This window comes from Rana temporaria, chromosome 10 (genome assembly GCF_905171775.1).
Source record: "Rana temporaria chromosome 10, aRanTem1.1, whole genome shotgun sequence".
Classification (NCBI taxonomy): Eukaryota; Metazoa; Chordata; class Amphibia; order Anura; family Ranidae; genus Rana; species Rana temporaria.
In genome coordinates this window covers 123,100,613-123,113,569 of record NC_053498.1, presented here as the reverse complement: position 1 = coordinate 123,113,569, position 12,957 = coordinate 123,100,613, and the positions used below count along the sequence as shown (strand labels likewise).

Here is a 12,957-nt window from a genome sequence, read left to right as displayed (position 1 = left end):
AAGGGGGTATGGATACTTTTTACAGGGAAGGTTATCCTACTACTATTTCTAACACACACAGTATATATTTATTAGGAATGTTTCCATACCTTATTCTCAGATTTGTGCCAGAGTAACTATTTCCACCGAGGAAAATGCAGATGTACTCCTCTTGGCAGTAACAGCAGTTCTGATAACAGCCACACTTTTGCAGCTACAACGACCCAAACTCCCACACGGAAATTCCTATTGCAAGTTGGGTGCCTGCTTCTGATGTACAGATCTGTTGATGTACGGTGTCCTGAGGTCTTACTTCTTGCTGTAGTGACACACTAGCTTAGGAAATTATATTAAATGTTGATCCTAGTCTTGACAGAATGATGGGTTTGGGTGCTGCAGTAATAGGTTTCCCGATGATGTTTATTGTCGGGGAAATGGATATCAGTCTCTGGGTCCCACCTTGTGCAGACAGTCAGTAATGTATCCACAGATGTTTGCAGACAAACAGTTCATTTCTCCATAGAAATACCTGAAGGAAATAAGACAGTAATGTTAGCAAAGGCCTCTATCACATCTTCTTTCAGGCCCACTAAATTGTTGAGTTCTGTGGACACAGTAAATGAAACATGCCTCTCCTTACTGTGCACAAGTCATTTTTTCCCTGTGTACAGCACTGTATGGCTTACATGCTCTCTGCAGTCCACTCCGCATTAGTGTGAGGAGCCCTGCATACCACAAGTCACAGGATATTTCCAGAGGGCATGCTGGCTAGGACAAGTCCTGGAATCAGTAATATTTTTATCTTTAAACTTCAGGCGAAAACACAAAAATCAGTAAAACATTGCATGAGTCATTGGAACAGCTGCTCTCCTGCATAATAAACTTAAAGTGGTTGTAAACCCTTATTTGTCACTTTTACCTACAGGTGAGCCTATAATACGGCTCACCTGTAGGTATCAAGAATATCTCCTAAACCTGTATGGTTTAGGAGATATTCCCCCCGCAGGGGGGATCCTCGGCTAAAGGACCGGCATCCGCCGGACCTTGCCGAATTTAAATCTCCCGCGCGCACGCGCGGGAGTGACGTCATCGCCGCTCCAGCCAATCACAGTGCTGGAGCGGCGATACCCGGAAGACACGCCGGAGCAAGAGGACATCTCGCTCGGCGTGAACCAGGTAAGTGTTCCTCACCTCGTTCCGAGGTAAGTATTTCATAATCAGCCAGTATGCCGTGCATACTGGCTGATTATGCCTTTTGCCTTGCAGGTTTAAAAAAAAAAAAAAAAGTTTATGCGGTTTACAACCGCTTTAAAGCGGAGTTCCAACCACAATTAGCATTTTTTTTAAATGTATGTCCTTTCATCCTGCGTTTTTATAATATAAATCCGGTCACTTACTATTTTACAATCCACCGCCAATCCGCATAGATATTCAAAAAAGATAGTTTATAAAACTATGTCCACACCGTTGTCATTTTGCTTGTGGGCATTGTGAAGCCTACAAGCACTTACTTCCTGGAAGTCTTGGATGGGGAGTGATAATTGGACAGCGCACTGCATCCTGGGAAATTATGACACACATTTCCCAGGAGCATTAGAGGGAGATGATGTCAGAATCCTAGGTGATTTCAAAGGCAGATTTTGTGGGACCGCATAGCAACAGGCATTTCCAGATGAATTTACTTTTTTAGGTCTAATGAGCACAATAATGAAAAAAAAAATTTGGGATGGAAACTCCACTTTAAAGAGGAGGTCCAGCCTGTACAAAAAAAAAAAAAAGTCAGCAGCTACAAATACTGTAGCTGCTAACTTTTAATATAAGGACACTTACCTGTCCAGGAAACCTGTGATGTCGGAAGCCCAAGCCCAGGAAAATAAAGACATTTTCTGCACATTCCTTTATTTATTTTTTAGGCATTTCTACAAGAATGTAAAAACCCACAGCTCGTTTTACTTCTTTCACAAATAATGCTTGCACCCCAAAAAACGACGTCACCTCTGCATCTGAGATAGCAAAACACATGCATAATATGCTATCTTTAACCACAATAATGTATATTAATAATGACAAACATCAAAAGACTATGTAACAAGTGGCTTACTATTATAGTTCTTTTTTAATGTGTTATGCAGACTCCCTGACATATAGGGACACCTGGGAAATGAGGAGCCAAGCTAAACTATTTTACATCGAAGTTGAGGTTTAATGCTGGTGACGTTTGGTTTTCTATCAAGCCCCTTTTCACACTACACTGTTGAATAAATGCATCAAGAACACACATGCATTTTTGCCACGTTTTTCAATTTGTGGGTGTCTATAACCCAGCAAGCACCTGTGAAACTTGGGCATGGTTGAATTTTTTTTTGATGTATGATGTGTTTTTGTTGCGGTTTTAAAAAACTGCATCAAAGATGCTGAAAGCAGGACTTTAAAAAACGTACCGCACCCACAGAGCAGTGTAGTGAAGAATCCCATAGGATTTAAAGGTAAACATTTTTCATAATTTTTTATGCAAAAAAAAAAAAAAAAAAAAACACACTAGTGTGAAAGGTCCCTAAATGTAACCTGTTCAAATGCATTTTTCCATTACAAGCAGAGTTTAACCACTTCAGCCCCGGAACATTTTGCTGGTCAATGACCGGGCCACCTTTTGCAATTCGGCACTGCGTCGCTTTAACTGACAATTGCGCGGTCGTGCGACGTGGCTCTCAAACAAAATTGGCGTTCTTTTTTTCCCACAAATAGAGATTTCTTTTGGTGGTATTTGATCACCTCTGCGGTTTTTATTTTTTTGCACTAAAAACAAAAATAGAGCGACAATTTTGAAAAAAAATTTATATTTTTTACTTTTTGCTATAATAAATATCCCCCAAAAATATATATAAAAACGATTTTTTTCCTCAGTTTAGGCCGATACGTATTCTTCTACATATTATTCATAAAAAATAAAAAAAAAAGACGCAATAAGCGTTTATTGATTGGTTTGCGCAAAAGTTATAGCATCTACAAAATAGGGGATAGTTTTATGGCATTTTTATAAAAAAATTTTTTTACTAATAATGGCGCAGATCTGCAATTTTTATCGGTACTGCGACCTTATGATGGACACTTGACACATTTTTGGGACCATTGGCATTTTTATAGCGATCAGTGCTATAAAAATGCATTGATTACTGTAAAAATGTCACTGGCAGGGAATGGGTTACCACTAGGGGGGCGATCAAGGGGTTAATTATGTTCCCTCATTGTGTTCTAACTGAAGGTGGACTGACTAGGGGAAATTACAGATCGCTGTTCATACATTGTATGAACATACAATAAGCCAATTGTCCCCCTGAAAGAACCAGGAGCTGTGTGTTTACACACACAGCTCCCGGTTCTCGCTCTGCAACGAGCGATCGCGGGTGCTCGGCAGTGATCACGCTCGCATCGGCACCAGGGAGCGTGCGCGCCCCCTAGTGGCCACAATGCAAAATCACGTTATATTACGTGATTTTGCGCAGCCGAGCCAACCTGACGCCGTAAAACTACGGTGGGCGGTCGACAAGCAGTTAACGTGTCAGTCTGTGACAGGTTTATGTTGTCCTAATGCAAAAGAGTAATGCGTTTTCTTACTTCTTTGTGTATTTATTACAGATCTGTGCAGTAATCTAAAAAATCTGCCTCTTTGCAGGAGCATCCTAATAGGGTCAGCATCGCCTTCAGAATGCTTGGAGACCTCTGTTTAACCGCCCTCAGAAAAGCAATGGATCGCTTTTCAGAGACACCTCTAGTGTGAACCCAGTCTAAAAATGGCCAGTTACTACTGCCCTCCCTCCTTGTGCAGTGTGACTGGTCTTGTATACGCCCCCTCCTGTAAATTTCTGCAGGCAGCCTGTAGTGGGTGGACAGAATATGTGCTGCACAGTGATGTCACTGCTATTTTTACAAAGAAAATTTGTCAATTAAAGTTTTTGAGCATGGAGATCAGCTTTAAAGTGGAGCAATTGTCCCTTTTGCAGCATATTAGACATTACAGCTATCCCTGCCAACACCAATGTTTATAAAGATGACCCCAAGTTTACCTGGCCTGAACAACACCTCCCTAGCTGCTAAAACAGACCTAGTTTCTAGACAGCCACAAAAGGAAGTGGACAACTCTATACAATATGTTCTATATTTGTACAACAAGAAGCACATGTACTTTCAAACTTACAAGTACTAGCATCTAATAAAATTAGAATATCATCAAAAAGTTCATTTATTTCAGTAATCCTCATATTTTACATAGATGCGATACACAGAGCGATATTTCAAGCATTTCTTATTCTTTCAATTTGAATGATTATGGCTTACTAGCAAACTCGCCTGACCTAAATCCCATAGAGAATCTGTGGGGTATTGTAAAGAAGACGATGAGACACCAGACCCAACAATGCAGAAAAGCTGAAGGCTGCTATCATAGAAACCTGGGCTTCCATAACACCTCAGCAGTGCCACAGGCTGAGCACCTCCATGCCACGCCACATTGATGCAAATAATTCATGCAAAAGGAGCCCTGACCAGATATTTAGTGCAAATTATACTGTGCATGGACATACTTTTCAGTAAGCCAACATTTCTGTAATAAAAATCTTTTTTTATTGGTCTTATGTAATATTATAATTTTCTGAAATACGGAATTTGGGGTTTTCACTAGCTGTAAGCCATAATCATAAAAAATAAATAAAATAAATAAATGCTTGAAATATATGACTGTGTGTATTGTAACTACAGTATATAACATATATGAGTTTCACTTTTTGAATTGAATTACTGAAATAAAACTTTTTGATGATATTCTAATTTTACGAGATGCATCTGTATTTAAAGCGGGGGTTCACCCAAAAAAAATTTTTTAACCACTTAAGGACCGGACCAATATGCAGCTAAATGACCCAAGGGGTTTTTAAAATTTGGCACTGCGTCGCTTTAACAGACAATTGCGCGGTCGTGCGACGTGGCTCCCAAACAAAATTGGCGTCCTTTTTTCCCCCACAAATAGAGCTTTCTTTTGGTGGTATTTGATCACCTCTACGGTTTTTATTTTTTGCGCTATAAACAAAAATAGAGCGACAATTTTGAAAAAAATGCAGTATTTTTTACTTTTTGCTATAATAAATATCCCTCAAAAACATATCTAAATGTTTAGGCCGATACGTATGCGTCTACCTATTTTTGGTAAAAAAAATCGCAATAAGCGTTTATCAATTGGTTTGCGCAAAATTTATAGCGTTTGCAAAATAGGGGATCGTTTTATTGCATTTTTATAAAAAAAAAATTTTTTACTACCAATGGCGGCGATCAACGATTTTTTTCGTGACTGCGTCATTATGGCGGACACTTCGGACAATTTTGACACATTTTTGGGACCATTGTCATTTTCACAGCAAAAAATGCATTTAAATTGCATTCTTTATTGTGAAAATGACAGTTGCAGTTTGGGAGTTAACCACAGGGGGGGCGCTGAACGTGCTAGGCTTCACCTAGTGTGTGTTTACAACAGTAGGGGGGTGTGGCTGTAGGACTGACGTCATCGATTGTGTCTCCCCTATAAAGGGGATGACACGATCGATGCGCCGCCACAGTGAAGCACGGGGAAGCCGTGTTTACATACGGCTCTCCCCGTTCTTCAGCTCCAGGGAGCGATCGCGACGGAGCGGCTATAAACGAATATCCGTGCCGTCGTCCCGGATCGCTCCCCGAGGGGATCCGACCGCCGCATGTAGCGGGGGGGGGGGTCCCGATCGAACCCCAGAACCCAGTCTAGGCAGGCACGTACAGGTACGTTGATGTGCCTGTCCGTGCCATTCTGCCGACGTATATCTACATGAGGCGGTCGGGAAGTGGTTAACATGACATTCAGCCGAGTTGTCAGAATGACAACCGACTGTTTTTTTTTATTTCAGTGCCGTACATACCGTATTTTCACAGCCGCTTCCAGGTACCGTACACACCGTACTTTCACCCCCGCTTCCGGGTATGTAATCTGCGAGACTGGGCGTTCCTAATTGATTGACATCCTTCTGACCGGCGCATACTGCGCGTCATGAGTTGCCGAAAGAAGCCGAACGTCGGTGCGCAGGCGCCGTATAGAGCCGACTCGCAGTCTGGCTTCTTTCGGCAACTCGTGACGCGCTGTATGCGCCGGTCAGAAGGATGTCAATCAATTAGGAACGCCCAGTCCCGCAGATTACATACCCGGAAGCAGCGGTGAAAAAACGGTATGTACGGCACTGAGATAAAAAAAAAAACAGCCAATTGTCATTCTGACAACTCGGCTGAATGTCATGTTAAAAAATGTTTTTGGGGGGTGAACCCCCGCTTTATGCAAACATAAAATAGACTTCCGTTGTTGAAGTAAGCAATTCATTGCATTGTGACATTTTGTGCCGCACGTGGCTCATTGTTTGTTGCTACTGTAGGAAAAAACAAGTAACAAAAGAACAGCTGGCAGTTATCTTTTATGGGACTACTGGGCCAGAAGTCCACTTTACACCGCAGAATATTTCTCCCACAGCACAACCAAAATCTCTTCTAATTATCTCCAGAAACATTTTGCCCATGATTATCCCTGAATTTCTATGAACTGTTTTATGAAAATGATGACATTTATATTAATGGCTTTTTATATTATGCTTATGTCCCAGAATGTTCCTGTTTTTGTAGAATCCTTGGTCCCAGCATGTTGTCATTCGCTGGAAGGCTATTTAACCACTTCAATACAGGGCATTTTCACCCCCTTCCTGCCCAGGCCAATTTTCAGCTTTCAGCGCTGTCACGCTTTGAATGACAACTGCGCGGTCGTGCGACGTGCCTCCCAAACTATTTGTTCCCACAAATAGAGCTTTCTTTTGGTTGTATTTGATCATCTCTGCGTTTTTTTTTCCTCAGTTTAGGCTGATATGTATTCTTCTACATATTTTTGGTAAACAAATAAAAATAAAAAAATCACATTAAGTGTATATTGATTGGTTTGCACAAAATTTTTAGCGCCTACAAAATAGGAGATAGATTTATGACATTTTTTTTTCCCTACTAGTAATGGCGGTAATTTTTCCCCCACAAATAGAGCTTTTATTTGGTGGTATTTGATCAACTCTGCGGTTTTTATTTTTTGCACTATAAACAAAAAAAAAGACAGAAAATGTTGGAAAAAGCACAATATTTTTCCCTTTTTGTTATAATATCCCCTTTTCTTATTTTTTTACAATTTTTTTTTCTCAGCTTAGAATAATACGTATTCTTCGACATATTTTTGGTATAAAAAAAAAAAAAAAAAAATCGCAATAAGCGTATAGTGGTTGGTTTGCGCAAAAGTTATAACGCCTACAAAATAGGGGATAGAGTTATGATTTTTTTTTTTTTTTACTAGTAACATCGGACACTATTTTGGGACCATTCACATTTATACAGCGAACAGTACTATAAATATGCACTGATAACTGTATAAATGTAACTGGCAGGGAAAGAGTTTACACTAGGGGGCGATCAAAGGGTTAAATGTGTGCCCTAGGGAGTGATTCTAACTGGGGGGAGGGGACTGACTGGGGGAGGTGACCGATTGGTGTCCCTATGTACGAGGGACACAGCATCGGTCTCCTCTCTCCCTGACAGGACGTGGATCTCTGTGTTAACACACAAAGATCCACGTCCCTGGCTCTGTAACTGCCTATCGCGGGTACCTAGCAGACATCGCGGCCACCAGGCATGAGCATCGGCACCCGCTGGAGGGAAGCCGGGAGGCCCGAGGACGTCATATGATGTCCACCCAGGATGGCAGAGCCACCTTGTGGACGTCATATCACAATAGGCGGGATGTGAAGTGGTTAATAAAGCCCAACTGTGGAGCCCCCCACCCTATATAAAACAGAGTTAACAGCCCTATACTCTATGTAAGGTCATGGTCTGGGCAAAGACTGAAGCTTCAGGAAGAGGAAGGGAACACCAGAGTCTGTTGGAGAGGGTAGTCAGGTAAGTAATACAGCCTCTTCTGCAACACCCTAGATGTAATGAGCATTTAATAGTGGGAAAATAAAATGATAAACATACATACTTACCTACCTGCTGCAGCATCACTCTACCTTTAAAGGGGTTGTAAAGGTAAAAGTTTTTTCACCTTAAGGTGAAAAAACTTCCTACTATATCGCCCCCCCCCCCCCCATTATACTTACCTGACCCCTCCAAAGTCCCGCGCTCGGCCCCGATATCCTCTTCGCCGCTCAGCCTGGCCGTTGATTGGCTAGAGCGGATGAATTGAAAGCAGCACAGCCAATGGCTGGCGCTGCTGTCAATCATATGCAATGACGTGGCACGCTGAGGGGACCCCATAAGACGTGGATCGGGGCCACTCTGTGCAAAACAAGCTGAACAGTGGAAGTAGAACATGTTTGTCATTTAAAAAATAAAATAAAAAAAATTCATTTGCAACCCCTTTAAGCTTGCCCCTCCAACTCTCACTGGAGCACCAGGCAGGAGAGGAGGCGGGAGTAGCTGGCTAAGGTGTTCAGCGGCACACAGAGGCTGAGCCAGCTGCCTGCAAGACATCTGGGTGGATCCCAACATTATTGCATGGATATTTTCACAGTCTGGAGTAAGTCTGTGACATAAGCCAATAGCTAACTGCCTTGTGCGCAATGAGCAGGAAAAAAAAACAAAAACACACATGCAGGAATGTAAGTTTTCCCTGTGTGGAGATGTGAACAGGGCCCGATAGCCGAGTGTCTCAGTCCTCTCCCTCCTATGTAATTGTATGAAGATGGTCATACACTATGCAATCTGATTGTACAAACTCTCCACAATTCCCTTTAGATTTACCAAAACTATGTAATGGGAGGACACACATGAACCATCCATTAAATCTGTATGAAATCAGACAGGCCCCTTTTACTACAAAGCTGATGGTAGATTGTGCAATTAGATTGGAGGAAAGTGGGTGGAAATAAAACAAGAGGTGGTATAGTAAAGAGGAAGGTGTAGTTCAGAGTGGTAATACACAACTATTCAGCGACGCACTAAGGCAGTGCGCAATATGATCTACAGGAAGTGATGGAATCAAAATGCATTTTTTTACATTACAAAAAGAGAGCTGAAAATTCAAAGCTTGCATAGATGAGGTAAGTGAGAGAAAAACGCTTTGGGTAGAATTGAGCAGAAAGGACATTAGAAAAAGGCTTCTATTTATTATGAAATGTAAAATTCTGCCTGTAAGAGCCCATTCACATCTAGGCGACAAAACGCCGGACGCTTGTGCCGCCAGAGGGGAGAATTCCCATTGCTGTCTATGGAGATGGTTCACATCCCATAGACGCCGTACGCCTGCCGCCTGAAAAAAAGTCCCGGACCCTTTTTTTCAGGCGGCATTGGCGTTCGGCCATACAAAGCAATGGTAAGGCTTTGTAAAAAAAAAAAAAAAAAAAAAAAAAGTTACACACTCGCGGCAAAATACGCCGCGTACGCGGCGTATCTTGTCGCGGAGGTGTGAATGTCGCGGAGGTGTGAATGGAGCCTAAAGTCTAAGCTTTAAAGAGGAGAACAGAAACTAAAACACACAATAAATATAATTTTCTATAATCTCTTAGAACAGTCCTGTGCTAAAAGTATATTTTTATACAGGATTTATATAGCACCAGTTTGCACAGCTCTTTACAATGTGAGGGCAGACGGTACAGTTACAATAAAGGAGGGATCAGAGGGCCCTTCTCGTATATCTATTATATTGGGTCTCATGAAATGTTCTAAAGCTGTAAAGTTAGAGCAGAACTCCACTTTTGTTGAAAAAAAAAATATCTACCAAAAACGTCTTTAAAAAATACTGCAGCTGCCACTAATGTGCTCCCACAAAGCTAATATAGGTGTAGCAGCACTATATAATAATAACTAAACAATATATGTGATAAAAAATATATGTATATAACAGTAATAATGGAATAACATAAAAAAAAAAAAAAAGAGAGACCAAAAGCATGAAACAAATATTCCACGTTGTGCAAAAGATGGCTTGTGTGATGGATCTTCAAACAAACTCCAAGGAAAAAAGTGATCACACCACCACATAAATTGCTTGCTCACCTCCTTTAAGCGACCCTGCAGGGGGTCAAACACGCCTTGCACTCTGTGCGTACATTCCCTCCAAGGGACCGTCAGAGAAAGGAAAATCAACAGCAGGTAAGTACTCCTTCCACAATATAGCTCCAAACTTTAGATCCACAATGACTACCGGTAATGCAGCAATACATGTAAAATACGAAAAAAAGTGCCTCCTATAGTGCAGCATCCAAGGGATTAAAAATTAACCACTCCACCCCAGCTAGCATTAAACTCACATTTAATAAAGATTTAAAAGCATATAAAAGACATGACCGTCTCACTCAGTAGTAAGAAAGACACCACCAGGCTCAATTGAGGTGGAGCCTGGCGGTGGATTCCTTGCTACTGAGTGAGATTGTGATGTCTTTTATATGCTTTTAAATCTATATTAAATGTGAGTTTAATGCTAGCTGGGGTGGAGTGGTTAATTTTTAATCTGTGGCTTAAACAGAAGAAAATACGCTTCTGGAGTGGCCCAGTCAGAGTCCTGACCTCAACCCGATTGAGATGCTGTGGCATGACCTCAAGAAAGCGATTCACACCAGACATTCCACGAATATTGCTGAACTGAAACAGTTCTGTAAAGAGGAATAGTGAAGAATTACTCCTGACCATTGTGCACGTCTGATCTGCAACTACAGGAAACGTTTGTTTGAAGTTATTGCTACCAAAAGGAGGTTCAACCAGTTATTAAATCCAAGGGTTCACTTTTTCCACCTGCACTGTGAATGTTTACATGGTGTGTTCAATAAAAACATGGTAACATTTAATTCTGTGTGTGTTATATGTTTAAGCAGACTGTGATTGTCTATTGTTGTGACTTGGATGAAGATCAGATCACATTTTATGACCAATTTGTGCAGAAATCCATATCATTCCAAAAGGGTTTACATACTTTTTCTTGCAACTGTATATATTTATCACATATATTGTTTAGTATATAATTATATACCTGAACACACCATCCCCACTGTGAAACATGGTGGTGGCAGCATCATGGTTTGGGCCTGCCTTTCTTCAGCAGGGACAGGGAAGATGGTTAAAATTGATGGGACGATGGATGGAGCCAAATACAGGACCATTCTGGAAGAAAACCTGATGGAGTCTGCAAAAGACCTGAGACTGGGACGGAGATTTGTCTTCCAACAAGACAATGATCCAAAACATAAAGCAAAATCTACAATGGAATGGTTCACAAATAAACATATCCAGGTGTTAGAATGGCCAAGTCAAAGTCCAGACCTGAATCCAATCGAGAATCTGTGGAAAGAACTGAAAACTGCTGTTCACAAACGCTCTCCATCCAACCTCACTGAGCTCGAGCTGTTTTGCAAGGAGGAATGGGCAAAAATTTCAGTCTCTCGATGTGCAAAACTGATAGAGACATACCCCAAGCGACTTACAGCTGTAATCGCAGCAAAAGGTGGCGCTACAAAGTATTAACTTAAGGGGGCTGAATAATTTTGTACGCCCAATTTTTCAGTTTTTTATTTGTTAAAAAAGTTTGAAATATCCAATAAATTTTGTTCCACTTCATGATTGTGTCCCACTTGTTGATTCTTCAAAAAAAAATTACAGTTTTATATCTTTATGTTTGTGGCAAAAGGTCGCAAAGTTCAAGGGGGCCGAATACTTTCGCAAGGCACTGTATATTGGTTATCTTTGTTGCAGATTCCTACCTTTTGTTATTCTGAAGTAATCCATGCGTGTTTGTCTGTGCCTCTATGCAAAGTAGGTCTAATGGGAGTGCTTTCATAATAAACTGTCAGGTGTGCAGTTTCTGGGCACTAATGAGGAAATCTCCTGGGCCTGCATCCCCTAAGGCCCCCTTTCACACTGGGGGAGGGGGGGTGCGTCAACAGTAAAGCGCCACTATTTTTAGTGGGGCTTTACCATCAATTTTTTGTCGCTATTCGGCCGCTAGCGGGGAGGTTTTACCCTCCGCTAGCGGCTGAGAAAGCGTTAAAAACCGCAGCAAAGTGCCTCATTGCCGGCGGTATAGCTGCGGTGTCCCATTGATTTCAATGGGCGGGAGCGGTGGAGGAGTGGTATTTAACGTCCTGCTAGCACACCGCTCCCGTGTGAAAGCCATCGGTGCTTTCACACTGGAGACACAGCAGCGGCTGTTTAGGGTCGGTTTGCAGGCGCTATTTTTCGTGAAACCGCTCCAGTGGGAAAGGGGTCTTTGATGTGCTCCTATTGAAAGTATCTTTCCAAAAATTACATTTTTGTTGCAGGGGATGCCTGAAATCGGACTTGTATCTTGGACATCACACAAGCAGGAAATTATGTTTCTGGGGAGTGGTCAGTACACACTCTGTGTATAGAAGAAGGATGAGCTCCAGCGTGTTCGCATAGTACACGTGCAGAGCCCGCCAGGAAGTCTGCACAGCGCTGTGCTAATCACAGCCAGGGAGACATTTCCCGATGCTCGGCTGCAGAGATCCGTGCCGTGCACAGTGCCGTTCAGACTTCCTGGCGGGCTCTGCACGTGTACTATGCGAACACGCTGGAGCTCATCCTTAGTACAGAACAACTCCATGTAGCCATATTGCATTGCATTCTCAGAAAATTACAGTGGCTGCAGATTGAAAAGGAAAGGTCATTTTTCATAACATTCAATTACAATATGATTACTGTAGCAATTATATGTGCTATATTTATTCTTTGCTATTTTTTTGTGGAGTTACCCTTTAATGGTCTGATAACGAACTGATCTGTGAGAAGTCACAGATCAGTAACTATAAGATTTATATATTTATTAATTACTGGTAAATGGGTCTCCAAACAGCCGTAATCTAGAATTTGCTGATGAATCCACATGATAAAAAAAAGCCCTTGAAGCGAAGCATACCTCTAAACAGAAGAATG

The 12,957-nt window shown here is 41.7% G+C and overlaps 1 protein-coding gene across 2 annotated transcripts in view; it reads right to left on the bottom strand.

Annotated features, from left to right (window-relative positions):
- The window catches only part of ST3GAL4 (ST3 beta-galactoside alpha-2,3-sialyltransferase 4), a 229,727-nt gene that overhangs the window by 168,367 nt on the left and 48,403 nt on the right, over positions 1-12,957 (bottom strand). The window contains exons 1-2 of one of the 2 annotated variants that reach the window (XM_040326194.1): positions 666-685; positions 90-508 (exon numbers count right to left, since the gene is read on the bottom strand). The gene's annotated coding sequence lies outside the window, so the exon portion shown is untranslated. Of the gene's footprint in view, positions 1-89; positions 509-665; positions 686-12,957 lie in introns of those variants that run through there. The other variant, XM_040326193.1, reaches the window with a different exon arrangement.